Here is a 25149-nt window from a genome sequence, read left to right on the forward strand (position 1 = left end):
TCTTCATCGAAGACTTCATGCAACCAAAACATTGAAAAGTCTCTCTGATCTCTTTTATTTCTACCCCAAGTAGAAGGAGAGGCACCAAACTATTACAGACCTAGGGCTTGTGCAAGCCACCTGGAGACCTAGTGACCAGAAACTTCCCATGGGGAGCAAAGACAGATGGGCATATTTCCAAAATGGACCCATATGCCTCCTTATCATCCAAAAGACAGTACATTATCTTAATTTATGATGATTTCATTCATTAAAATCTTGTGATGGGCCAAAGATACATATCTAAGAGGAGTGAGACACATGGCAGTTGTAAGCAGATTAACACATTTGGTGAATATCAAACTCTGAACTAAACTTAGTGTTCTAATCAATTATAAGGTACAACAAATTTAATTAGGTCAATTAAATGATATTTAATGGTATGCCTGATTATTACTCTGCAATAATGAACAAGAAACTCATGTAAATAACTATAATTGGTCTTACTTTAAAATATGATAGTCAAGACTGTTTGAGATAAGCTGGAGAGAAGGAAGGGGGGAAATAGATAAAAGTTAACTGCCCTGAAACCACTCTCAAGACCCCTGGATCTACATGTAACCCAGGAGATCGAGGCAGATGGCTGTGTGCCTAGATCCTCCTGCACTGTGGTTCTCAGGGATGTCACGGGGGTGAAGCAGCTTCCTGAATCGTGTTTACACATCCATGTGTACGATACCCCTGACCATGGGGATGAAACACCATTCAATCATCCCTTACACCCCTCTAATTAACAATTAGATTTCAGAATCGTTGTATCATTACATGATAATTTATTCTTCAAACCTGTAGGATGTCGAGCTAAAAGAAAATCAAATTTCAATGGCTTCTTTTCTTTGAAGGACCAAGATGTTCTTTCACACTTGGAATCCGGATTAGAGGATAAATCCATCAAATCAATGGAAACAAGTTAAGAAATGGACAGAGGGATATTTCATTCATATATACACAGTTTGCACTGTGGCAAAAATAGAGTTATATTTTAAAAAATTAGAATTTTTTGAAATTTTAGAGATTTTAAAGACTTTGTTCTGCTTATACTCCCTTTGGTTTACCAAATCAAACTCACTCTTTAATGGGTATCTAGCATTGAGTGCTAATAACAGCAGCTTTTTTAAATTCTTATTTTTCCCAGGTCAAACACCAAGGGTAGAGGTCTTCAAGAGATCAAGTCTAATCTACATACGGGTGTGGCAGGCTTACGTATGGATGTTCAAGCCAGACATTGCCAGAAGAACTACATCTCTTCACCCATAGGTGAGTTTTTACTAGTAATCACAGAAACTTAAGGATATCAAAGGAAATTTTTTATTAAGAACCCAAGTTATAGATTCCTCTCTTAGGTTCATTACTTTGAATTTTTGACTCAAATCATATCTATCAATTGGACCATGTTCAATTCTATGATCTTTAGAAGATGCAGCCTACAGCTGAAGAGAAACAGATACAACACCAATATCTTATCCTCTCTAGCCAAACTGAGAGCCCCTGGAGTCAGCAGTTTTCAAGAAAAGAAGAAGTCATCCTTCTTTGGAAGAGAGACAGTAGAGGCTACTCAAACATTCAACTTTAAATTGTTAACATGACTTGTTAGAATGTGATGGAGCACACCTTCTAAGTTTCATGATTTTTCTCCACAATATTGAGATGGATGACCTTGAAGTCCAGTTTCCCCATAAATGTATTTATTCAATGATAAAATTAATTTCCCTATAATTACCATGAAAATCTTATGTCATAGTGTCTGACTAAAAGGAAACAATGCAAATTGAGCAGTTGAATAGCAGTGTAATTAATTCCACACAAGGATCTTACGGCAGCATTATGTATAATAGTGAAACTGGATGTAATCCCATTTCTATCAAAGAAGAAGTAAACAGATTATGGTATTCCTGTTCTTTGGAATACCTCTAAAACATCTAACATGGTAAGTTAGAATGATGTGCACTGATAAGGGGAGACGTCTTTGATATATGATTTGGGAAACAGCAAATAGCAAAACGATGTAGTTATGTAATTTATGTTAAAAAACTTTATGTGTATTTATAAATTCATAGGAAATTTCCAGAAGAATAAACCCCACCCTGTTAACAGTAGTGGCTTCTGAGTAGGGGAGTGAGCTTTCAGGGAAGGGGATGAAAGGGGTGGGTTTCACTTTATACAGATCTGTGTACTGTGACTTTTTTTACAATATGTATTTCTTTCATAATTAGAAAAATGAATGATGTGACCATTTGGTGCAGGACAACAGCATTATGTTCACCAGTCTCTGTACTGTATGTTACTGCACAGCACGGACTGTAGGAAAAAGCCCAGAGGAGCAATGAAGACAAAGAAGACACGACACCTGCAAAAAGTCAGTGAAGTATTTCTACACAACAAACCTTCCAGGTGAGTGACGGTCAGTATCTTCCACTGCTCCAGCTCTCGCAAGAAACCTAGTACCTTCCCAGGGTAAGCTGGAGGACCACGGCCCACTAGTCCACTCCCCGCCCAGGGCCTGTTTGCGCAGGGTGACTGCCATCAAGCAGACAGTGGACTCAGGATGGGGCCTGTGTCTTTGGGGAGGCTGGTAGAGAGGCACAAAGTCGAACACCAGCTAAGGGCACACACCTGAGAGGTGGAGTTCCAGGTGGAGACTCAAAATGTACCAAGACACTGCATGAAGGAAGCTACTCCACCTCCCTGAGCCTCAGTGTCCCCCCCTGTAAAATGGGAATCACAGGCCTACTTCACAGAGCTGTTGGGGAAGATACATAAAAGTGCCTGTGACAGTCAGTGTCCACATTATTAACAAAGTCGTCTCCAACTTCAGAATAATTGATGAAAAGAGTAATGTTGATGAGACCAAAGACGAGATACCCAGCTTCATAACAGCCCCAGCAGCATGAGAATGAGAGGAGCTCCGAGTAAGCAGGGTTCTTCACAGCTCCACTGGAGAGGATGAACATGGGCTACACCAGGATAAGTCGCTGTTGTATAGTGACTCGTGTAGTGAGGGTGGGTCCCTAAAGACACTGTGAAATACAGTTACACACAGTGGCTCCTAGGAAACAACTAAAAGCAATCAACGCAGCAGATAGGAATAGGAAGGCGGCGAGCAGAGGAGGGTCAGAGCCACAAAATCTGAAGGAAGACACTGAACCACAAGAGCCCAGCTCTGTCAACAGCTGCTGTGGTTGCACCAGGAGATCAAACGTCTGAGACAGCCATTGTGGGGACTGCTGGGAGCACAGTGGTCACTGCGGCCACACCCCAACAGCAGTGCATCGGAGCACACACACCCTGAGATTTTCCTCTCCATTAATCCTTGTTTTAAGATGATGAGGGCCGGCCCCGTGGCTTAGCAGTTAAGTGCTCGCGCTCCTCTGCTGGTGGCCCAGGTTCGGATCCTGGGCGCGCACCAACACACTGCTTCTCCAGCCATGCTGAGGCCGCGTCCCACATACAGCAACTAGAAGGATGTGCAGCTATGACATACAACTATCCACTGGGGCTTTGGGGGGAAAATAAATAAATAAATAAAATCTTTAAAAAAAAAAAAGGGCCAGCCCCGTGGCTTAGCGGTTGGGTGCGCGCACTCTGCTGCTGGCAGCCCGGGTTCGGATCCCGGGCACGCACCGCTTCTCCAGCCATGCTGAGGCCGCGTCCCACATACAGCAGCTAGAAGGATGTGCAGCTATGACAGACAACTATCTACTGGGGCTTTGGGGGGAAAAAAATAAATAAAATCTAAAAAAATAAAATAAAATAAGATGATGAATATCCTCATGTTACAATGTCTCTTTCCAACCCTTGTGGACGAGTGTAATCAGAACCCCCTGAAGAAGGCACAGGCCAGAATAGGATGGAACACTGGGGGCTGAGGGAGTGGCGCTGCACCTGACCACACAGACTATCACCCGGGCCTATTGAACACGAGAGAAGAACCCAAGGATGTAGTCTAATGAGAATTCCCCGTCTTGCCACATTCAGAGACACTACAGAGTTTCTCTTCCGTTCTTTACAAAAATGTCAAGGAATTCATGCGTCATTAATTCATAAAGAGGCAAATTCTTGACAAAGTGACAGAGTCCAGATTCCATGACCAGGTTTTTCAGTTGTTTTGATAATATCCCACATTCAGGAATCAGAAATGTAACCTATTGGGATGTGTAATATAAACAAGGACTTTTTTTCATGTAGATCAACGCCCAGATTTTTAGAGATGACATAAATCATGAAAGCTGCTAACCATTCCTCCACAGGTTTCAATAAGACTTTTAAGTTAATTTACCAATCTCAGGAAAAAAGAATTTGGCAATTCAAGCTTTTTGTTTCTGCATTCAAGCGTACAGTACAGGCAAGAGAATGAGCAGAAAAAAATTAACAAGAAGGTCTTGTGCCTGCCCGGTGGCTTAGCGGTTAAGTGTGCACGCTCTGCTATTGGTGGCCCGGGTTCGGATCCGGGCACACACCGATGCACCGCTTGTCTGGCCATGCTGAGGCCACGTCCCACATACAGCAACTAGAAGGATGTACAACTATGACATACAACTATCTACTGGGGCTTTGGGGAAAAAAAAGGAGGAGGATTGGCAATAGATGTTAGCTCAGAGCCGGTCTTCCTCAGCAAAAAGAGGAAGATTAGCATGGATGTTAACTCAGGGCTGATCTTCCTCAAAAAACAAAAGAAAAAAACAAGGTCTTGGTTGCATTTCATCTTTTGCAAATAAGCAGGATATTTTATGCTCTGTTCCTTTCACTACTCTAAACAATTTTTAAAGAATATGGTACATCTGACTATCCCTGGGTGTGTTTATCCTGGAACCTTGCCAGAATCCAAAGCAGAGATGTTAAAGCTGATGGGTTTCAAATGCTGCCCAAGTGCTGTCTACCTTGAACATCCCTCTCCCAAAGCTGGACCACCAGTCTCTTCCTGAGGAATCAGAGTCGTCACCCGTGTCCCTGAGAGACTGGCCACTCAGGCCTGAGCTGAGATTAGGCTATCAATCTAAATGGCAAAATGCTTAAGCTATTTTCATCTTAAGGATGCTGTTTCAGAGGCCCCTGCACTGGAAAGTGTTGGTGAAAATGTTCTATTAGATACTTGCCTGGGAATTGGGTTGTTCTCCGATGCTCTTGGCGGATCCTGGGGAAACCAATGATTAACCTCATGGATGCCTCAACTTCCAAATCTGCGAAAAAGTCAAGCAACAGCCACTGTTACCACCCTGCAAAGCTCTTAAGTTGTGCTTGCAAGAGGGGCCACAAGGGCGAATTTCTCCCAAAAGCTGATGAAATGATGGCACTTTGGCTGCAGAAGGCAGAGGGCAGCAGGCAGAGGAAAGTTTCTGGGATGTCAAACTAGTTCCCATAGGCACTTTAGAGAAGCACCTGGCCCTGGACTAGGTAGGAGGCTGTGGAAAGACCCACAGACATGCAGGTGGGAGGAGGAATCAAGCAACGGAGGGAGGCGGTGTGGAATAGACGTGAGTCCGGCTTCAATTTTGGACAAAAGCAGTTGCACGATGCAGGCCCGCGGCTGCCCATGCAGCCACCACACCCTCCTAACTCCTTGGTCCTTCTCGTCCCATCACATCCCTCTGAGACTCAGTCCACGTGGAGCAGGTGCAGGACCACAGTGCAGAGCACACCTCCTTGCTCCTCCCCTCAGGACTAGGCACTGCCCCGTGCCCAGAGCATCCCGGGAGTTGTAGTCCTGTAGTCCTGCAAGCTCCCAGCCGGGAGCGGTTGAGAAACAAAAGCTCCCAGCATGCACAGCTAGGGGCCCCAACTCCCTCCTTGTCCCTCCACCCCTGGGCCCCACTCCTCTCCTTGTCCACCCCACCCTCTATCCTGCCTCTTCTCTCTACCACGCCCACCCTCCATGCCCTGCCCACCGCCTGGAGTATGCGCAGCGTGGTTGGGCTGCATCCCTTGAGGCCGGTACTCAGGTAGGGGTGGGGCTCAGCAGCCTGGCTGTTGCTGAGGTTGCTTGCAGCCCTCCTTGAAGCTCCCTGGCCAGTATTTGAAATGTAAATTCAATATCTAAAATGGAAATACCGGGTGACTGGGATCCTGGAATTTGCCTTTTCAAGGCCACTTGTCCTACTATCCCCTCCATCCCTCCAGGCTGCCATGATCCTCCCTCTGGACCCTGTGGTCAGGGTCGCTGCAGAGATCCTCCCTTTGGACCCCGCCTGCCTGAAGGGCCCATACCTTGGTCAGGAGTCTTAGAAGGACTGCCGTGAGCCATGTCATAAAAAGGAGAAAACATCACATTGGACAGCCCCAATTCCTGCATATACAGACGGGAAACTTAGGTGCACTGGTAAGTGACTCCTAAGCCACTTCAGGGGACCACACGCACGCCCCTTCTCCAACGCTGCACACAGACTTGTTCACTGGACTTCCTTATCCCAGTGTGGACCTCGTGGCCTCATTAACACAGGCAACAGCACTGAAACTTCCCGTTGGTCCTTCCCACAATGTCAGGGAAGTTTTTGTAGGAAGGTAATATTCAATTTCTGCTCTACTATAGGGCTGGCTCCTTGGCAACCAGTTTTAATATCCCTTTTTAATTATAACCTCAGAATCACAAAATAGTTAAGCAAAATAATTTGTTGCTGTTGGGGGTTATGGTGATAACTCTCTGAAGTTATTTTTCCATTTAGCTACTCTGACTCCAAATACTACAGCACCACATGCTTCTCAGACTGGTGGATGCACAGCTCCACTTCTTTGCAGAGAGGATGCACAACAGCAGAATATCCGTGGCCCGACTTTCTGGAGCATCAGTATTACTACAAGATTTAGAAAAAGCAAAGTTAGGTCATTTGCAAGGTAAGGAATTAAAAACTGAAAACTAAGATGAGGTGGGAAAGTCATATACCATTAATAGTTGTCAGTAATCTGTGCCTGAAATGTCAGACTGTCTCTGAGACCCTATTTCCCATTGTTTTAAATAGAAAAAATTAGAAGGCATAGCAAATCTATCGAAAAATCCTACCAATTTCCTAAGTCACGATATGACACTTAGACATAAGTTATGAACATCATTGCTCCTTGTTTTCTTCCTCATTCAACCCAGTCCCACAGGTCTTGAGTGATTGCTGTGAACACTGCACTGTGCTAGATGTCAAGGCCTTGGTGAGCATCATTATGGGGGTGGACGTTGATGGAAAAAGATTGCATCATAAAAACTCAAAGCCATGCCACTTGCCAAATTGAGGCAATAATGGAAAGACCTAGGGCGCCAAGGAAGGGTGAGGGCATTAATAGATACTTGGGAGTATTAAAATCCATCTAATGGTGTCATGAGTGAATGTGTTCCACTTTAAAACAAAACTCAGCTGTTGTTCTCAGATATTGAGTTTATCTTTGTGCAAATATGCAGGATTTAAAGTGTTTATTGATGTATAACATGCATACAGAAATATATGCAGAGGTCATCCGTGTAAACCTCAAAAAATTATTACAAAGTCAACACACTTGTGTGACCAAGAACTAGCACCAGCTTCATTCAGGCCCTGACAATCCCTTTCTCCCTACTTCCTCCCCAAAGGTAACCAATATCTTACCAGCAAACACTGTATATCGAGTTTGTCTTCTTATACAAGTGTTTTATTACAGGAAAATTTAAACAATATACAAAATAAACAAAATAGCATAGTAGGCCCATCACCCAACTTCAACAACTATTAATCATCTGCCATTTTTGTTTTATCCAGACTCCATCCCATTCTCACCTCAGTTTATTATTCTTTTAGTCCTTTTTGTGTGTGTGGGGAGGTAAGATGTACACACACTGAAAGGCACAAATCTCAATCGTACAGTTTTAGCAAATAAACATGCCCATATAACCTTCACCCCTTTAAGAATAATGTATTTCCTTCACCCCCAGAAAACTCCTTCCTGTTCCTTCCCAGGCAATTTTTTCCTTCCCCTGAGGCAACCACTGTTCTGTTTTTTTCACCATAGGTTCATCTTGGCAGAAATCAGCCCACATGTATTGTTTTCTGTCTAGCTTGCATCCCTCGGCATGAGGTAGATGAGATTCACCCAGCACGTGTGTGTCAGCGTTTGCTCCTCAGCATGGCTGAGGGCGTTCTGCTCTGTGGATGCCCCGAAGTGGGCTCGTCTTCCTCCTGGGGACGTGCAGATCATCTCCTGTGAACATTCTTGTACAAACCCTTTTTGTATGCTGTTTAATTCCTTTATTAGCATTTAAGTGACACACCTTTGCAGTTTTTAGTGGTTGATCCAGATAACAATATGCATCTTTAACATATCACAGCCTACCTAGACTCAATAGTGCACCAGTTTAACCAATGTAAAATATGGGAGCCTTGCTACAGAACAGTTCCATTTACCTCTGTCTGTCCTTTGTGCTATGTTGTCATAAATTTTACATCTACCCATGTTATAAATCCCACAATACAGTGTTATGATTTTTCTTTAAATAGTCATAGGTCTTTTAAAGAAATTAAGAGAAAAATGTTAAGTATTGGGAGGGAAATGCTTCGAGGATCTGCAAATGTACTGTTTCTTCTCTAAGTTTCACTCACAGTTTTTGCATTCATCAGTCAGTCTTGCCCACAGTAATTATTACTGTGGTGTTCTAGTGGCGATTTTCTATTTCATGCTATCCAGCCGCGTTTATTATTTGGAATTCTGTGAGGAAGATTCCCCTCTCCCTCTCCCTGCCTTCTTCCTGTCTTTCTCTCTTTCTTCTCCCCCCCTTTTTTTCTTTCTTCCTTTCTTATTTAATCTTCTTTATATCAGTATAGACTCATGGATATTTATTTTATTCTCTGGGTAATAATCCAATGCTACCATTATTTATTTTGTTGCTCCCAGTTTTCCAGCTTGAGCCGTTGAGAAGTCTTTAAGATTGATTCCTTTTGGTTTTTTTTTTAAAGATTTTATTTATTTATTTTTTCCCCACAAATCCCCAGTAGATAGTTGTATGTCATAGCTGCACATCTTTCTAGTTGCTGTATATGGGACATGGCCTCAGCATGGCCAGAGAAGTGGTGCGCGCCCGGGACCAAACCCAGGCTGCCAGCAGCGGAGCACGCTCACTTAACCGCTAAGCCACAGGGCCAGCCCAGATTGAGTCCTTTTGACACATCTCATCATTTTCTGTGGTTTTTTTTGAAAGCACTTTCCTACTTTCTGGCACTACAAGAAGCTCCAGGCTCATATTGTATTTCCCATCCCCAGATTTGAATTAGCCATTTCTCCAAGAAAACCTGGTTCTTTTTATTGAAGAATGATATTTAGAAACCAAAATGTGGGAGCTAGGTGTGACCATTGATACGAGGGTGTCACTGCTTCTAGACCCTCTCAGCAGAGCTTGGAAATGTATGTATGAATGTAAACTCAGGTATACACATCTACCTATCGATATATCAATCTATCAATCTATCTATCTATCTGGATAGATATATTAAAAGAGACATGTATTCATACTGATACTTCCAACTCCAATCCAGCACCACAGAGTTTATTCCAGCATTCTCCTTTTGTTTATTTGTAACTTCTTTCACCAACAGTGAGAAACTTAACTCCAGTTATCTACAATATATTTACTAATGTGTCAACTAGTTTCAGAATCGCTAATCCATACCCTTATGAAAAACAAATTTACCACCTAGAGTACAGTGTTTTTGTACAATACTTTAGTTTTACAGTATCCCATCAAAACACTGTCTTCCAAAGTTACTTTGGTCAGGACCTTTCATCCCCACCCCTTCTGTGTGGTTATGTCACATGCTTGTAACACAGTGAGGTACATTTGTCACTGCATTCCATCTGAGTTCCCCAGCATCCTGATTGATTTTTAAAATTTGCAGAGTAAAATTCACTCTATGCGGTGTACAGTTGTATGGGTTTTGACAACTTTACGGTCATGTATCCACGTCCACGGTACCACACAGCGCTGTTTCTTTCACTCCCAAAATTCTCTCATACTGTCTCTTTGTAGTCAACCCCTTCCCCCACTCCATTCCTTGGCAACCACTGATCATTTTCCATCCCTTAATGCTGTCTTTTATAGAAAGTCATGTAAATGGAATCATATACTATATAGCCTTTTGAATCTGGCTTCCTTCACTTAGAGATATGCATCCAAGATTAATCCTTGTTGTTGTGTGAATCAAGAGTTTATCCTTTTTATTGCCAAGTAGTATTCTAATGTACTGATGCACCACAGTTTCTTTCTCCATTCACCTGATGAAGGACATTTAGTTTGTGGCCGGCTTTTCACAATTATGAATAAAATGGCTATGAAGATTCATGCAAAGAGTTTTGTTTAAACATTAGTTTTCAATTTGCTTCAGTAAATCTCTAGGAGTGGGATGTCTGAGTCATATAATAAGTGTATGTTTAACTTTATAAGAACCTGTTAAGTGTTTTCCGAATGCAACTATCATGTAGCATTCCCAGTTCTAGTTGCTCCTAGTCCTCACCAGCACTCTGTAGTTGCAAATTTATTTTTTATTTTAGCCACCTAATAGGTGTGTGGTATCTTATTGTGGCTTCTGCTTCCTTTTTGAAAGTGAGTTCTGCTAAATATAAAATCCTGTGTTGACTTTTGGGTTTTCTTTCTGCACTTGAGAGATGTCATTTTGTTGTTGATTTGTCTCTTTTGTTTTTGATAATATATCATCCATCATTCACATTATTTCTCCCTGTATGTAATGTCTTCCCCTGTACATATGTATTTCCCTGACTGCTTTCAAAATTTTCTATTTATCTTTGGATTTTAGCAGCTTGACTATCATGTGCCCAGGTATGGTTTTATTTTGTATTTTATTTTGTGTGTTTCCTGACTTTCTTGGATCTAAAATTTTAGATTTTTCACCAAATTTTGGAAGTTTTATGCTATTACTCATTGATTTGCCTTTCTGCTTCATTTAATTTTTTGTCTCTCCCCTCTCTGATGGGGACTCACTCATCTCACAGGTCTTAAGGCTGTCTTCATTTTTCTCAAAACTTTTATGTTCTTTTCTTCAGACTGGATAATTTCTATTGCTCTATATTCATGTTTCTTCTACTGTTTCTAATCTACCAGTAAACTCAAAAATATTTTCTGTATTTCATCTTCCTATTTGGTTCTTTTTTGTAATTTCCATTTCTCTGCTGAATTTCTACATCTGTTCATTCATTATGAGAATATTTTTCTTTACCACCATGATCATCTTTATAAAAGCTGTTTTCTCATCCTTGTCTGCTAATTGCAACACCTTGGGAATAGTTTCTACTGCCCACTTTGGTCGTATATGGATTATATTTTCCTATTTCTTCAAATCTCATGATTTTTAAAATTATGTACTAGAAACCATGGATGATAGTTATAGAGACTCTGGATTCTATTGTATCCCTGTGAAGAGTGTTGTTATTTTTCTAGCAGAGAGTTAACTTGGCTGGACTGAAACTCCAATCCTATCTCCTTTACGATGGGCATAGCTGAAATCCTCATTCAGTTCTTTCATCTTCCAACTGCTGTTTTTACACTACGCCCTCTGGGGCCTACCCTGCAGGTGTGTTGTTCAAAGATCTGCCAATTTGCTGTGTGTGGGGGGGGCAGACTTTCATACATATTTTAAGATTTTCCTCTTTGTGGTTCCCTCCCTTCCAGAATTTCTCCCCTAACTTTCCGGCTACTCTGTCAGCCCCAAAATACATCCTCTAACATTACAAGTAATACTATAGTTTTTCCCGTCTGGGCCATGTACAGATTTTGGAATGCTTTGAGGCAAAAAACTCAAGCTTGCAAATATCTCCTGGTAAAATTCCCATGATTCAAGGGAAGACTCCCCTTCAGTTCTGCTTGCCTTTGGAAGAGATTTATGCATACATACATATACACATTTATTATATGTGTATTACATATAGATACATGATTCTATATAAATATATATAATATTTCATGCAGATTTTATCATTGTTATCTGTGAGAGTGTTAGTTCAACAAGCTACTCCACTAGTACTGGAAGCTAGACCTCGGTTTTGTTTCTTTTTTGCATTTTATATAAATGGAATTATAAAATATATAGCCTTTTGAATATAATTTCTTTTATTCAGCATTATGGTTGTGATATTCATCCATGCTATTGCATGTAGCTAGTGTTAGTTCATTTGTTGAAAATAATTAATGTTGTTAGATGGTCATAAAATATGCATAACATGAAATTGACCACTTTATCCATTTTTAAGTGTACAGTTCAGTGACATTCAGTACATTCACATAACTGTGTAGTGATAACCTCTAACCATCCACAGATCTATTTCCACCTTGCACTGAAACTCTGTGCCCATTAAGCAACAACTCCCTGTTGTCCCTCCCTCTTGACCCTGGGAACCACCATTCTCCTTTCTATTCCTATGAATTTGACTACTCTAAGTACCTTATATGAGTGGAACCATGCAGTATTTTTCCTTTTGTGTCTGGCTTTACTTCACTTAGCATAAAGTCCTCAAGGTTCATCCATGTCATAACATGTGTCAGAATTCCATCCTTTTTAAGGGTGAATGGTATTCCACTGTGTTTTACACAACAATTTTGTCAACTCATCCATTTATGGACACCTGGCCTGCTTCCAGCTTCTGCTTATTTTGAATAATGCTGTTAAGACCACGGGTGTACGTATATGTCTTTATGTATGCGTTCAGTTCTTTTGGGTTTATACCCATATATGGTGTTCTGAGATTCATTTTTTCACATGTGGGAGGGTTCCCCACACCTCCAACAAGCAATTCTGGGAATGCCAGATGGTTGTAAGATAATTCAACTCAATTTGATGCTGTCAACCCAGAGATACATCAGATTCCACAGTTTAAGGGCTCAGTCCTATAAGACTGCACACTCACCCAACCTCACCTCAACTTCAGATGCCAGTTACAAGCCCAGGCTGTTACCTGTACTTCTGACTGAGTGACTGTAAACCAGAGATTCCCACAACATCCTCCTTGGGTTTGATTAATTTGCTAGAGTGGCTCACAAAACTCAGAGAAACATTTACTAGATCACCAGTTTATTATAAAAGGATATAACTCAAGAACAGCCTGATGGAAGTGGTGCATAGGAAAAGGTATGGAGAAGGGGCACAGAGCTTTCATGCCATCTCCAGGTGCACCACTCTCCAAGCACTCCTTGTCATTGCCAATCTGGAAGCTCTCTGAAACTCATTCTATTGGGATTTTTATGGAGGCTCCCTCACGTAGGCATGATCAATTATTAACTCAGTTTCTAGCCTCTCTCCCCTCTCTGGAGGATAAGGGATAGGACTAAAAATTCCAAGCTTCTAATCGGGGCTTGGTCTTTCCGGTGACCAGCCCCCATCCAGGAGCCATCCAGGAGCCCACCCAGAGTTGCCTCAATAGAAGAAATGATTCTCTTAGTGTTCTTATCACTTAGGAAATTACAAGGGTTTTAGGAGCTCTGTGTCAGGATGGGGTCAAAGACAAATATTAGAACAAGAGATGCTCCTAGTGTTCTTATCATTTAGGAAATTACAAGGATTTTAGGAGCTCTGTGCCAGGAACTGGAGACAGAGATCCATAAATATATTTTCTGTTATTTCAGAACCCATAGGTAGAATTTCTAGATCATATGGTAATTCTATTTTTCATTTTTGAAGGAACTGCCATACTGTTTTCCACAGTTTTATATTCTCACCATCCAAGCACAAGGGTTCCAATATTTCAAAATCCTTGCCAACACTTGTTATTTTCTGATTTTGTGATAATAAAACTATTCTAATGTGTGTGAAGAGGTATCTCAATGTGGTTTTATTTTGCATTTTCCTGATACTTAGTGATGTTGAGCATCTTTTCACGTGTTTACTGGCCATTTTATGTCTTTGGAGAAATGTCTATTCAAGTCCTTTGTGCATTTTTAAATTGGATTGTTTTTTTATTGTTGAGTTGTGGGAGTTCTTTATATATTCTAGATATTAATCCCTTATCAGATATGTGATTTGCAAATATTTTCAACCATTCTGTGGGTTGCCTTTTTACTTTGTTAATAGTATCTTGTGATACAGAAAACTTTTGCATTTTGATGAAGTCCAATTTGTTGTGTTTTTTTTGTTGCTTATGTCTTTGGTGTCAGATGAAAGAAATCATTGTTGGCAATGGCATTTGGACCCAATGACATGCAGCTTTTACTCTGTGTTTTCTTCTAAGGATTTTATAGCTTCAGCTCTAATATTAGATCTTTGATCCATTTTGAGTTAATTTTTGTATACGGTGTAAGGTAAGGGTCCAATCTCATTCTTTTGCATGTGGTCATCTAGTTTTCCCATCACCATTTGTTGAAAAACTTATCCTTTCTCCAATGAATGGTCTTTGCACCCTTGTCAAAAATCATTTGACCATATATGCAAAGGTTTATTTCTGGGCTCTCTATACTATTTCATTAGTATATTGTGTGTATTTATGCCAGTACCACACTGTTTTGATTACTTTGTAGTAAGTTTTGAAATCAGGAAGTGTGACTTCTCTAAATTGTTCTTCTTTTTCTACATTCTTTTTGCTATTTAGGGTCCCTTGAGAGTCCATATGAATTTTAGGATAGATTTTTCTATTTGTGCAAAAAACATCATTAGAATTTTTACCTCCTTGAGTAAGTTGATTCTTAAGTATTTTTCTCTTTTTGATGATATTGTAAATAAAAATGTAAAGTTTTTAAATTTCTTTTTCAGATTACTTATTATTAATGTATAGAAGAACAACTAATTTTTTCATGTTGATTTTGTGTTCCACTACTCTGCAGAATTTATCAGTTCTAAAAATTTTTTTGTGGAATTTTTAGGGGTTTCAACATATAAGATATTATTTGTAAACAAATATAATATTACTTCTTCCTTTCCAATTTGGATGCTATTGCTTTCTTTTTCTTGCCTAATTGCTTTGGCTAGAACATCGAATACCATGTTGAATAGAAATGGTGACAGTGGGCGTTCTTGCCTTTTTCCTGATCTTAGAAGAAAAGCTTTCAGTCTTTCTCCCTTGAATACGATGTTCTCTGTGTATTTCTATATCTGGCTTTTATTATGTTGAAGTAGCTTCCTTTTACTCTGAGAGTTTTCTAGTGTTTTTAACATGAAAACATGTTTAGTTTTGTAAGGCTTTTTCTGCATCCATTGAGATGATCCTGTGTTTTTTTCCCTCATTCTGTTAATGTGCTTTATTACATTTATTCATTTTCATATATTGAAACATCCTTGTATTCCAGAAATAAATCCCACTTAAAAATGATGTATAATCCTTTTAATATGCTGCTGAATCTGGTTAGTTATTATTTTATTGAGGATTTTTGTATCAATATTCCTCAAAGATACTGACTTGTAGTTTTCTTTTCTCTTAGTGTCTTTGGCTTTCATATCAGGGTAGTGCTAACTCCATAGGATGACTTTAGAAGTATTCTCTCCTCTTCAACTTTTTGAAAGAGTTTGAAAAGAATTGGTGGTAGTTAATTAAAAAAAGGCTTTGGGCACACAAATAAATTCAGCATAAAATAAATACAAATAAATATTTTTTTAAAATGTGAAAAAGACTTTTTCTTAAAAAAAATAAAAATTAAGCAAGTACATCCCTTATCACTTTATTTCTAAAAGGGTTTTTTAACCTAATAGTAAGCAGAAACAAATAGTTAAAATTAAAATGACTCAAGTCTTAATTTCTTTCATTGCAAATTTTCTGACAGAAGTATATGGTGCCATCATGTATGACATCTTTTATGAAAAAGTGGTCATTTTTTGTGGTATTTGAGAATATTATGAATTTCCCCAGTGGCCTTTGACAATACTCTGATATGCAAAGTTATCGTTTCAACATTTATGTCTTATTATTGTCCTTACCAAATTAACAAATTCTATCAGGTGCTAATTAATCAACTACTTTTCATATGATTCAGGTTCTCCGCCACCAACTTCCATAACCATCAGGATATTCTACAACTTCTGCAAGAGTAACAATTTTACCTTACACTGTATTTGTCTCATGTGGTTTAAAACATCCAGAAATCATTGATAAACTGACCCTGCCCAAACTAAAGCATGGTGAGTTATAAAAGATGGTCGCTGTTAAGTGGGGAGGGATTGCAGGTTGAACTTAATTTTATAAGTGGTCAATTTATTACAATATATTGTTCTATTATCTATTTCACTTCTTTTTTAAAAAAAGTGATATTTGAGGGCACTTAGATAATAAAAAGTTGAGAAGATAACGAACTGATATACTCTGTAAGCTTGAAATGTTTTCAAGCATAAGATACAATAAGAACTAAAACTAAGAAATGACAGAGGAAATAGAGATAAGAGGATGAAATTGCAAAACTGAATCTATAATAATATCTCAATGGCTAGCGCTGTGGTGCCAAGAAGGTGGTGAAGTCAAAGAATTCGTAAAGATGATAATAGACTGCAAAGAAAAAAGACTGAAATTTTTGCAGAGAGAATTTTTACAGCGATATTACAGATAGAGAACAGGGAAGAGAAGTTGGAGTGAGAGACTATCTTCTTAAATTACTTCCACTGTAGAGAACAAAAAACCAATTTGCTGAAATCTTTATTCCCTTCTATGACCCTGTGGAAGATCAAGATTTGGCCACCCTGAAATCTATCTCTTTACCTTGGTTGTTTTCTCTGAGGGCATTTGACCTCCCCCACTAACTGCCTAAAGTATTTAAAACAAAACATCTGTTTCAGGAAGGAGTTATTATCATGATGGCTGTAAATATAATGTACAATAGATGTTACAATAGAAAAGACACCAACAAGCCCATCTTATCAGAAGTTCTGTCTCTGACCATATTCTTTGGATGGCCCTGCAAGGAGTTGCCAGACAGACATTTACATTTATAAGGGAAATCTCCATTTGTAAAGGTATCTGCCTCTCTGAATTGGGAAGAGGGGGAATGACCTCATTTCTAGAAACTTATCAATGTAAAAGGTGAGGCCTTAAATCTGCATAATAACCTCACTCTTGTTTACTGTGCTTTAGTGGTAATCTCCTGTAACTGACTCCCCCCACCCCCAACATCTTCCTTTGTCATTGGCTGAACATGATATTTAAGATGAGAATTCTGCTATTGTGTTGAGAAACGTAGTGTCTTTGCTTTCTCCCATGCATACATGTTATTAAACTTGGTATTATTTTCTCCTTCTAACCTGTCTTGTTAATTATTTGGCCAGCCATAAGAACCTTAAGGAAAAGGGCAGAGGGAGATTCTCCCTCTATCCCGACAACACTATCTTTACGTGCAAAATCTCAGCCCTGAATGAATGTCACATTCCTCCTTTTGCATCCCTGGGGAACAGGGCAAATAAGCTCATCTGAAACCTCAGCTGCCCAGCCTGTGAAATAAGGCCGGCCATCCATTCTCACAGAGGAGCCAACTGGAGGTAGGATTTTTGCTTCTGAATTCAGCTAAACATCTTCAAAGAATTTTATCTGTCCTTCCTTATCCAGGGCTATCAGTGAAGGGCTGGCTGGCTTTTAGAGAAGACCAATTCACAGTCAGCTGAGACATTTTCTGTTGGGCTCTCTAGAGAAGGCTGTGGGGTTTGTCAGTAAGAGTCTATATCTATATGGGTTATATATTTTTATTTTATTCAGAGATTTATGAAGAAATTTACATGGTAAGTATTACTTATTATCAAGAAAAATGGTTGTGTATTCTCTGGTCATTTAAGCAAAATCCTCCTTTCAGGGTCCACCCATAGACAAAGCCCAGATTTAATCTCTGTGGGAGATCAAGATTTGGCCACCCTGAAATCTGTCTCTTTACCTTGGTTGTTTTCTCTAGGGACATTTGACCTCCCCCACTAACTGCCTAAAGAATTTGACATGGTGGCTCCTTCCTAGAACAGATCTATCATGACTGCTATAAAGATAATGTAGGATAGAGGTTACAATAGAAAAGGCACCAACAAGCCCATCTTATCAGGAGTTCTGTCTCTCTGGCCACATTCTTTGGATGGCCCTGCAAGGAGTTGCCAGACAATCATTTACAAGGGAAGTCTCCATTTGTAAAGGTATCTCCATCTCTGTATTGGGAAGAGAGGGGGATGAGCTCATTTCTAGTGACTTATCAATGTGGAAGGTGAGGCCTTGAGCTACATAATAAACCTTACTCTTGTTTACTGTGCTTTAGTGGTAATCTCCTGTAACTGACTCCCCCCACCCCCAAAATCCTCCTTTGTCATTGGCTGAAAATGGTATTTAAGACGAGAATTTCTGCTATTGTGTTGAGAAACGCAGTGTCCCTGCTTTCTCCCATGTATACATGTTATTAAACTTGGTATTATTTTCTCCTGCTAACCTGTCTTGTTGATTATTTGGCCAGCCAGAAGAACCTTAAGGGAAAGGGCAGAGGGAGATTCTCCCTCTTCCCCCGACAGTTTTGGCGTAGTCGCCAGGAGCCACACTGGCTGGCAAGTTGCCTTCTCTGGCTGGAAGACCTGCCTTCTCCCTGGACTACTGCAGATGGTGAGATACGGGAACGCCTGACAAAAGCCGGCAAAAGGTAAGACTTCTTACCATGTCAGCCTCTCGGAATCTCTATCTGCGGAGTCTGGCGGAAGGAAATGGTGAGAATTTTTTCTCTCTAAATTTACATTGGCAGGAGAAAATATTTGGGAAACTAGTTTCTTGGGCTTTTAGTGACTCTTGGTTTAAATTTGGTAGAGTACTCTTGGTTTTGATCTTGATCCCTTTTCCTCCCAGAGTAATCTCTGTCTTGTTCTGTGTCCTGAGAAAACTTGGCTTTGTGACCAGTGAGAATCTTCTCCTTGGTCTCCACCATACGGAAGGTGCATTTACCGGGGTGCACCTCGGTGGCCAGTCGAGTAGACTGGGGTTCCGAACTGTCTCTTTGTCTGGCTGAGCCAAGCTCTCAGGGGAATTTGTTATAAAGGGCCCAGTCCATAAGGGCTTTTGTCGTCTTTACCTTCGTTGCTTGTTAGTGCTGGAAAAATCCCATTCCAGTATCGCCTGCCCGGTGTCACAGATTAGCGGGTCTGTGACTGGAGGCGTCCCACACTATTGTGGGAGATCGGAGACATCATCCTTACCGCCTGTGCAACGAAGGTCTTTACTTTCTCTGAATATTTTTGGGAGTGAATTCTGTGGATCACGGGGGCTACATCATCTGCGCCCTCACCAGGGACTCCTCTTTGCGTCCATGGTAGATTTATTCTAAGCGTGGAAAGTTACCTCCGGGTCTTTCCTTAAAAAGTCTTATTGGTTCGAGTCACTATTGGAATAAATATACAAATGAAGATCCTACTCGTCAATGGCCAGACGATGGATCCTTTGAATTGGAAAAACTTCTAAATTGGGGGAAAAAAAAATGTTTTGAGAGCTCTCACATAATTAGTTATTTGGTACCTAAGAAAAGGCCAAAAAAAAAAGGAAGGGAAAAATTTGACTAGCCTTAAGACCTTGACTCAGGTTACAATTGAATTGAGAACATGTAAAAGTGTAAGTGTTGATAAGATTATAAAGGTTGGAATGTTTGAGCTAATTTTACATAGAGGTTACATCAACTTTGCCTGAGTATGTTTTAAAATGTCTGACTGGGAATGCTTCCATTGTCCAAAATTATAAGACCAAGACCTATTGATAAAAATCTTAATGATAACTATGTTTAAAGGTATAAGAGGTGATAAAATTTACATGAAATTTTGTAGGAAAAAACTGATGTTATTTCTATTACAGAACTGGTTAACAAAAATAGTAATTTAAATGATGGCTAATTTTATCTGAAGTCTTATGAAGTCTTATAGGCAATCTAAATAATTATTGGGAACAAGTAAATAGTTGTGAAAAAGATAAATGTTGGATGAACTATAACAATAATTATGTGTTATGGTGGTTAGAGCTTCCAAACTCTTTTTGGTGACTTTTAGAGTTTTGCTAAAATTTATGATAAAAAATTCTCTGAGTATCATCATTTCCAAATAAGATAAGATATTAGACATTGATTGCTAAATGTACGTTTGTCTACTTTTGGCTTTTCATTACAGGAAAACTAAAAGGTGTTTTGGGTCTATTGGTAAACATGTGTTTTATTAAAAGATTGTACTATAAAGTAACATGTTTCTAGAAGTTATGAAGTGTTGATAAATTTTCCAAGCCACAAGATACTAATGTAAAAAAAAGTTTATAATTGTTTAGTTTTTACTTACAAATTAAGGTTTCTAAAGGTTAAAATTTCTAATTAATATATGTGATTGAAGCTACTAAATATTAAGAAAAATATGTCTGTGTACAAGGAAAGTAAGATGTATAAAGAAGGTGCAAAGAATGAAAATATTTTGTTTGGTTAAGAAAGATAAATTTGTCCTCAAGTACTAGAAGGGAAAAGAAAGACATGGGACAAATTCTAGATGTAAAAAGAAAGTTATAGAAGGTTTGTGGAAGAGGAATTCTGGAAAAGGAGTTTTTGTATGGTCAAGTTGGCTAAGATTGAAATGAATTTAATTAAGTAAATGAGTTTTAATAGCAGAAGTAAGCTGGTGCAAAATTGAAATTTCTCGTAAAAAGGTAATTTGCTTAAACTTGATAAAGAGGTTATAAAAGATTTTTCTTTACCTTTGAGTAACTCTACCTAAAAAAAAAAAAAACAAAAAACCTGTTAAAATAATTTCCTACGTTCAAAAGACTGAGGTCTCGCTATTAAGGCTTTTTGGACTGTTAATGTTCTGTTTGCTTTGATTATATTTTTGACAAGCTCCACCAAAATTCATATCTTAAAATAAGTCTTTTTTTCTTTGAGAATTTTCAAAGGGCCCTGAAACTTCTCAAAGAAATTTGCTTTCTTCCTATAAGGAGGAAGATACTAAACTTATTAGGCTTATTCAGTATGTTAAATTACATAGAAAACATTGTCAGACAAGTGAAGATAAAACCTTCTTAGGTGGTATTATGTGGGCAAATGTTATTGATATAGGTGTTTTAAAATTGTATAACATTGCTGAAATTCTGATCTGTCCTGATTATCAGTCATAATTCTGGTTATTATTATTTTAAAGTGTTGTATGTCACAAAATTAACCAAATTTCTTTGTCACTTGCCATTTTGAGGTCTTGTTGTTTACAGACTCATTTCTTTGCTCTAATGTTTTTGCAAAATATGTTTCAACTTCAGAAAAATTCTTGGAAAGGACTCTGACATTTACACTGAAGTACAGGCTTCTGGTAAACTTTCTGATCATAAAGCTAAACTTGGTAAGAAATTACAGACATCTGATGGAGAGACTGATAACTTCATGAAACTGCTAACAAAAAGATTGAGATCAAGAATGGATTACACGGGACTGAATAAACTGATAAGGATGCTTATAATTTTTATGATTTTTCATTTGAAGTATTGCTGAATTTTTAATGTTTTTTCAGATTTAAGGAAAACTTTTTCTTGTTTCTCCTGAGCTAGCTATGATGTATAACAATTTGATAAATGATATTTTTGTAAGTAAAATGGAAATATTTATCTTTTTCTCTCTACCTGATCCCTCCAGGATTTGGAAACTCTTAGTAAGTGAGTATTGTTGTTTTCATGGCAATATGGTTATTTGCATAAGTTCAATAAGAATCTGTTCCCCTTATAACAAGACACAATTGGAAACACTTGTTATATTACCAAGGTTGTGACTGGAACATCATATTTGCGATATAACCATATAGCTTTTGAGGAATGAAGATTGGACTTTATGGAATAAAGACACGTGGAAATATTGGCCTGGTACCTTATGTTCCAAGCAGCACTTACCAGGATAAATAAAGAATGTTACTTGTCTGGCAGGTACAAGGAACCTTGAAATATTTGGGGGGAACCTTGGAAGAGAGGAATTCACCCAAATCTGTAGGTATTGCAGGCAAAGTCTGATGACAAAATCCTTGGCTTGGCTTTCCTGGCCTCGAGAGTCTTTTGAAGTTCAATGTGAGATTCCTTACAAAAAGTTCCAGCAAAGCAGATTTAAAAGAGCCTATGTGATCAATTGCTATTCTTGCTGTACTTATGTAAATAATTGGTCCAACTCTATTGAAACTAGACTTATTTTGCAAATTACTTAGTTTTAATTTGGCTATCTTTGATAAAAATGAGGGTGATTTTAGAGAAAAAAAATTATGTTTCAGTAAAAACTATAGTATACATTTGCGGATATTAGATCCTAGTTTTGTTAATTGTCTTTTGAGGTTTTTGTTTTATATCTGTTGACGGGACTGGATCCTGATTTCTTCTAGTCTCCTGAAATATCTGGCTACAGATGTCCAAACTAACGTTTTAGATTTTTTCCATCATTTTCATTTGAAATCACTAAAAACTGAACCTGCCCTTTTTCCTGAAGCCTTACAAACTGAAGCTGATGGACTTGATACAAACTTAAGAGATTACTTGATGACATCATCAGAGACATTTTAAACTGCAAAAGATGCTTTGACGCTGACATCTGAAATTCTTCTTCACTGGCTGTCCTCTGAACTCAGAAACTGTTTTACAACTTGCTCCAACCATTAACCTTGTTTTTCTTTTGTTTACATAGAAATACTTCTATTAAATACTTGATTGTTTGCTTCCACAATATAGGCGTAACCTTGAGAGCCCACCTGCATCACCACCTTCCAAAATGAACTTAATTGAACTGATCTATTATCAGGACTAAGAAATGTGTTCAGTGAGATGAAACAATCTACCAACTCAGCTTCTGGACTATGAAACTTCTTTAAGTTTCAAAAGGACTGTGAAACTTTTAGTTTCAAAGGCGGGACTGTGGGAGATCAAGATTTGGCCACCCTGAAATCTATCTCTTTACCTTGGTTGTTTTCTCTAGGGACATTTGACCTCCCCCACTAACTGCCTAAAGAATTTGACATGGTGGCTCCTTCCTAGAACAGATCTATCATGACTGCTATAAAGATAATGTAGGATAGAGGTTACAATAGAAAAGGCACCAACAAGCCCATCTTATCGGGAGTTCTGTCTCTCTGGCCACATTCTTTGGATGGCCCTGCGAGGAGTTGCCAGACAATCATTTACAAGGTAAGTCTCCATTCGTAAAAGTATCTCCCTCTCTGTATTGGGAAGAGAGGGGGATGAGCTCATTTCTAGTGACTTATCAATGTGGAAGGTGAGGCCTTGAGCTACATAATAAACCTTACTCTTGTTTACTGTGCTTTAGTGGTAATCTCCTGTAACTGACTCCCCCCACCCCCAAAATCCTCCTTTGTCATTGGCTGAAAATGGTATTTAAGACGAGAATTTCTGCTATTGTGTTGAGAAACGCAGTGTCCCTGCTTTCTCCCATGTATACATGTTATTAAACTTGGTATTATTTTCTCCTGCTAACCTGTCTTGTTGATTATTTGGCCAGCCAGAAGAACCTTAAGGGAAAGGGCAGAGAGAGATTCTCCCTCTTCCCCCGACATCTCCAAGTATCTGCCAGGCATTCTGTGGTCAGTGGGAAGCTCTCAATTTGGCAGCCTGTTCTCTTGTGTCCTTTGCTGGACACAGCAATCTTCCATCTCTTCAAGGTACAACTAGACAGAGGCTCAAAGGACTTGACATTGGAGAAATGTACTTTACATTCTCTTTCGACTTCTACACTTTTCCAAATGACTCTCAGCATTTCCAGTAATTGTGCAGCAGTTTACCCAACACTAAGATTCTCACTATAAAAATTAAAATAAATAAATTTTGAAAAGGAAAAAAGTGATCTTTGCAATTTGTACAGAATCTGTATAATGGGTGCATCCTTATAAATGGAGGAAAAATAACAAATTTAACTATTTTGATTAGTTAACACAGTAAGTAATATACTTTATATATTACTGATTTTGAGATTATTTGTATTTAAAAATACTGCTTCAAATCCCTAAATTATTGTAAGTGGTAGAGTCTGCCATTATATACAACAAGTCAGCCAAAACTCCTCCATTCCTGTATAATCCTATATGTGGGTAGTAATGGTTAGTTCTTATAGATTGTTTGAACACGTGCATATCACGAAATACAAGTGGCCATTAAAAATTAAAATGTTCACCAAATACAAGATTATCTGATTCCCAGAAAAAGAAAACAATATTGTAACATTAAGGCTAAAACTATCAAAAAGGAAGCCAAGATACACTCAAGTAACGCTTTTGCTGAAAAGTTAATTGGCTCATCTTTGAAACTTTATCATGTTTATTATGTAAGCAAGATACTTTCAGAGCCTAAAATATAGAGAGTGCTTATTGGTAAGTTAACATTGTGATCATTTATTTTGTAAATGTTAATATGAGAGACGTAATTCATTTTCTACTATATTCAGATTTTCAAGTTCTGCTAAATCTAAGGCCACATTACTGGCAAGTTGGGATACCTCTAGACATCTGAAAAATATGAGTCCTACACAGAAGCTTATACATTCTCTATTCATCAGGTTCTAAATTCTAAAACATTCTAAGGTTTTGGATCAAACCAATGGCATTCAGAATTTACAGTAAGGTTGCACGTGCAATACATGATCCTATAGGAAGAGACATCCAGATTTTAAATAAAGGAGATTGTGCACAAAAATAAAATATATTTTCACGTCTGAAACGGGATTATAAGAAAGAAGGGACTCTCAGAATATGTGCTAAGTGGTAAATAAGTTACCAAAGGGTCTCTAAAAGAGAACATATTGTGGAAAAAAGAGCTTAAACGCAGAGAGCTAAAATGGCATCTCTGGAATCCTTACGGTGAAACAGACACTGAACTACTTATGCCTAAAATTTAAAATGCATCTTATCCTCTAAACAAATACCACATCCCTGGCATGCAGCTTACCGGGGCACGGTGACGTGTTTGAATCATTTTCTAATTCATTGGCTCTTAAACTTGATGGGCACCAGAAGCACCTGGAGGCCTTGTTGAAACCCAGATTGCCAGGCCCCACCCCAGAGTTTCCAGTTCTGCGGATCTGCAGCAGCACCTGAGAATTTGCATTTATACCCAGTTCCCAGGTGATGCTGATGCTGCTGGTCCACGGACCCCACTTTGAGAACCACAGCCTAACTTACACCCTATATATTGTTACCAAATCCATTATTTCATCCTTTGGCTGCTACTTTTCCTTTATCACATCAGCAC

At 38.8% G+C, this 25149-nt stretch overlaps 1 long non-coding RNA gene across 3 annotated transcripts; it reads left to right on the top strand.

The window, feature by feature from the left end:
* The first annotated feature begins 1244 nt into the window (after positions 1-1244).
* LOC131399516 (uncharacterized) lies at positions 1245-22649 on the top strand. 3 transcript variants are annotated; one of them, XR_009217147.1, is made up of 7 exons: positions 1245-1296; positions 2253-2430; positions 6154-6352; positions 14572-14653; positions 15947-17435; positions 18380-18623; positions 22624-22649. It is a non-coding gene; the product is annotated as an uncharacterized LOC131399516 (long non-coding RNA). The 3 variants fall into 3 exon arrangements; XR_009217148.1 differs by lacking the exons at positions 14572-14653; positions 15947-17435; positions 18380-18623; positions 22624-22649 and adding an exon at positions 6769-6845; XR_009217146.1 differs by lacking the exons at positions 14572-14653; positions 15947-17435; positions 18380-18623; positions 22624-22649 and adding an exon at positions 6696-6757.
* The last annotated feature ends 2500 nt before the right edge of the window (positions 22650-25149 follow it).

Source organism: Diceros bicornis, chromosome 38 (assembly GCF_020826845.1).
Source record: "Diceros bicornis minor isolate mBicDic1 chromosome 38, mDicBic1.mat.cur, whole genome shotgun sequence".
NCBI lineage: Eukaryota > Metazoa > Chordata > Mammalia > Perissodactyla > Rhinocerotidae > Diceros > Diceros bicornis.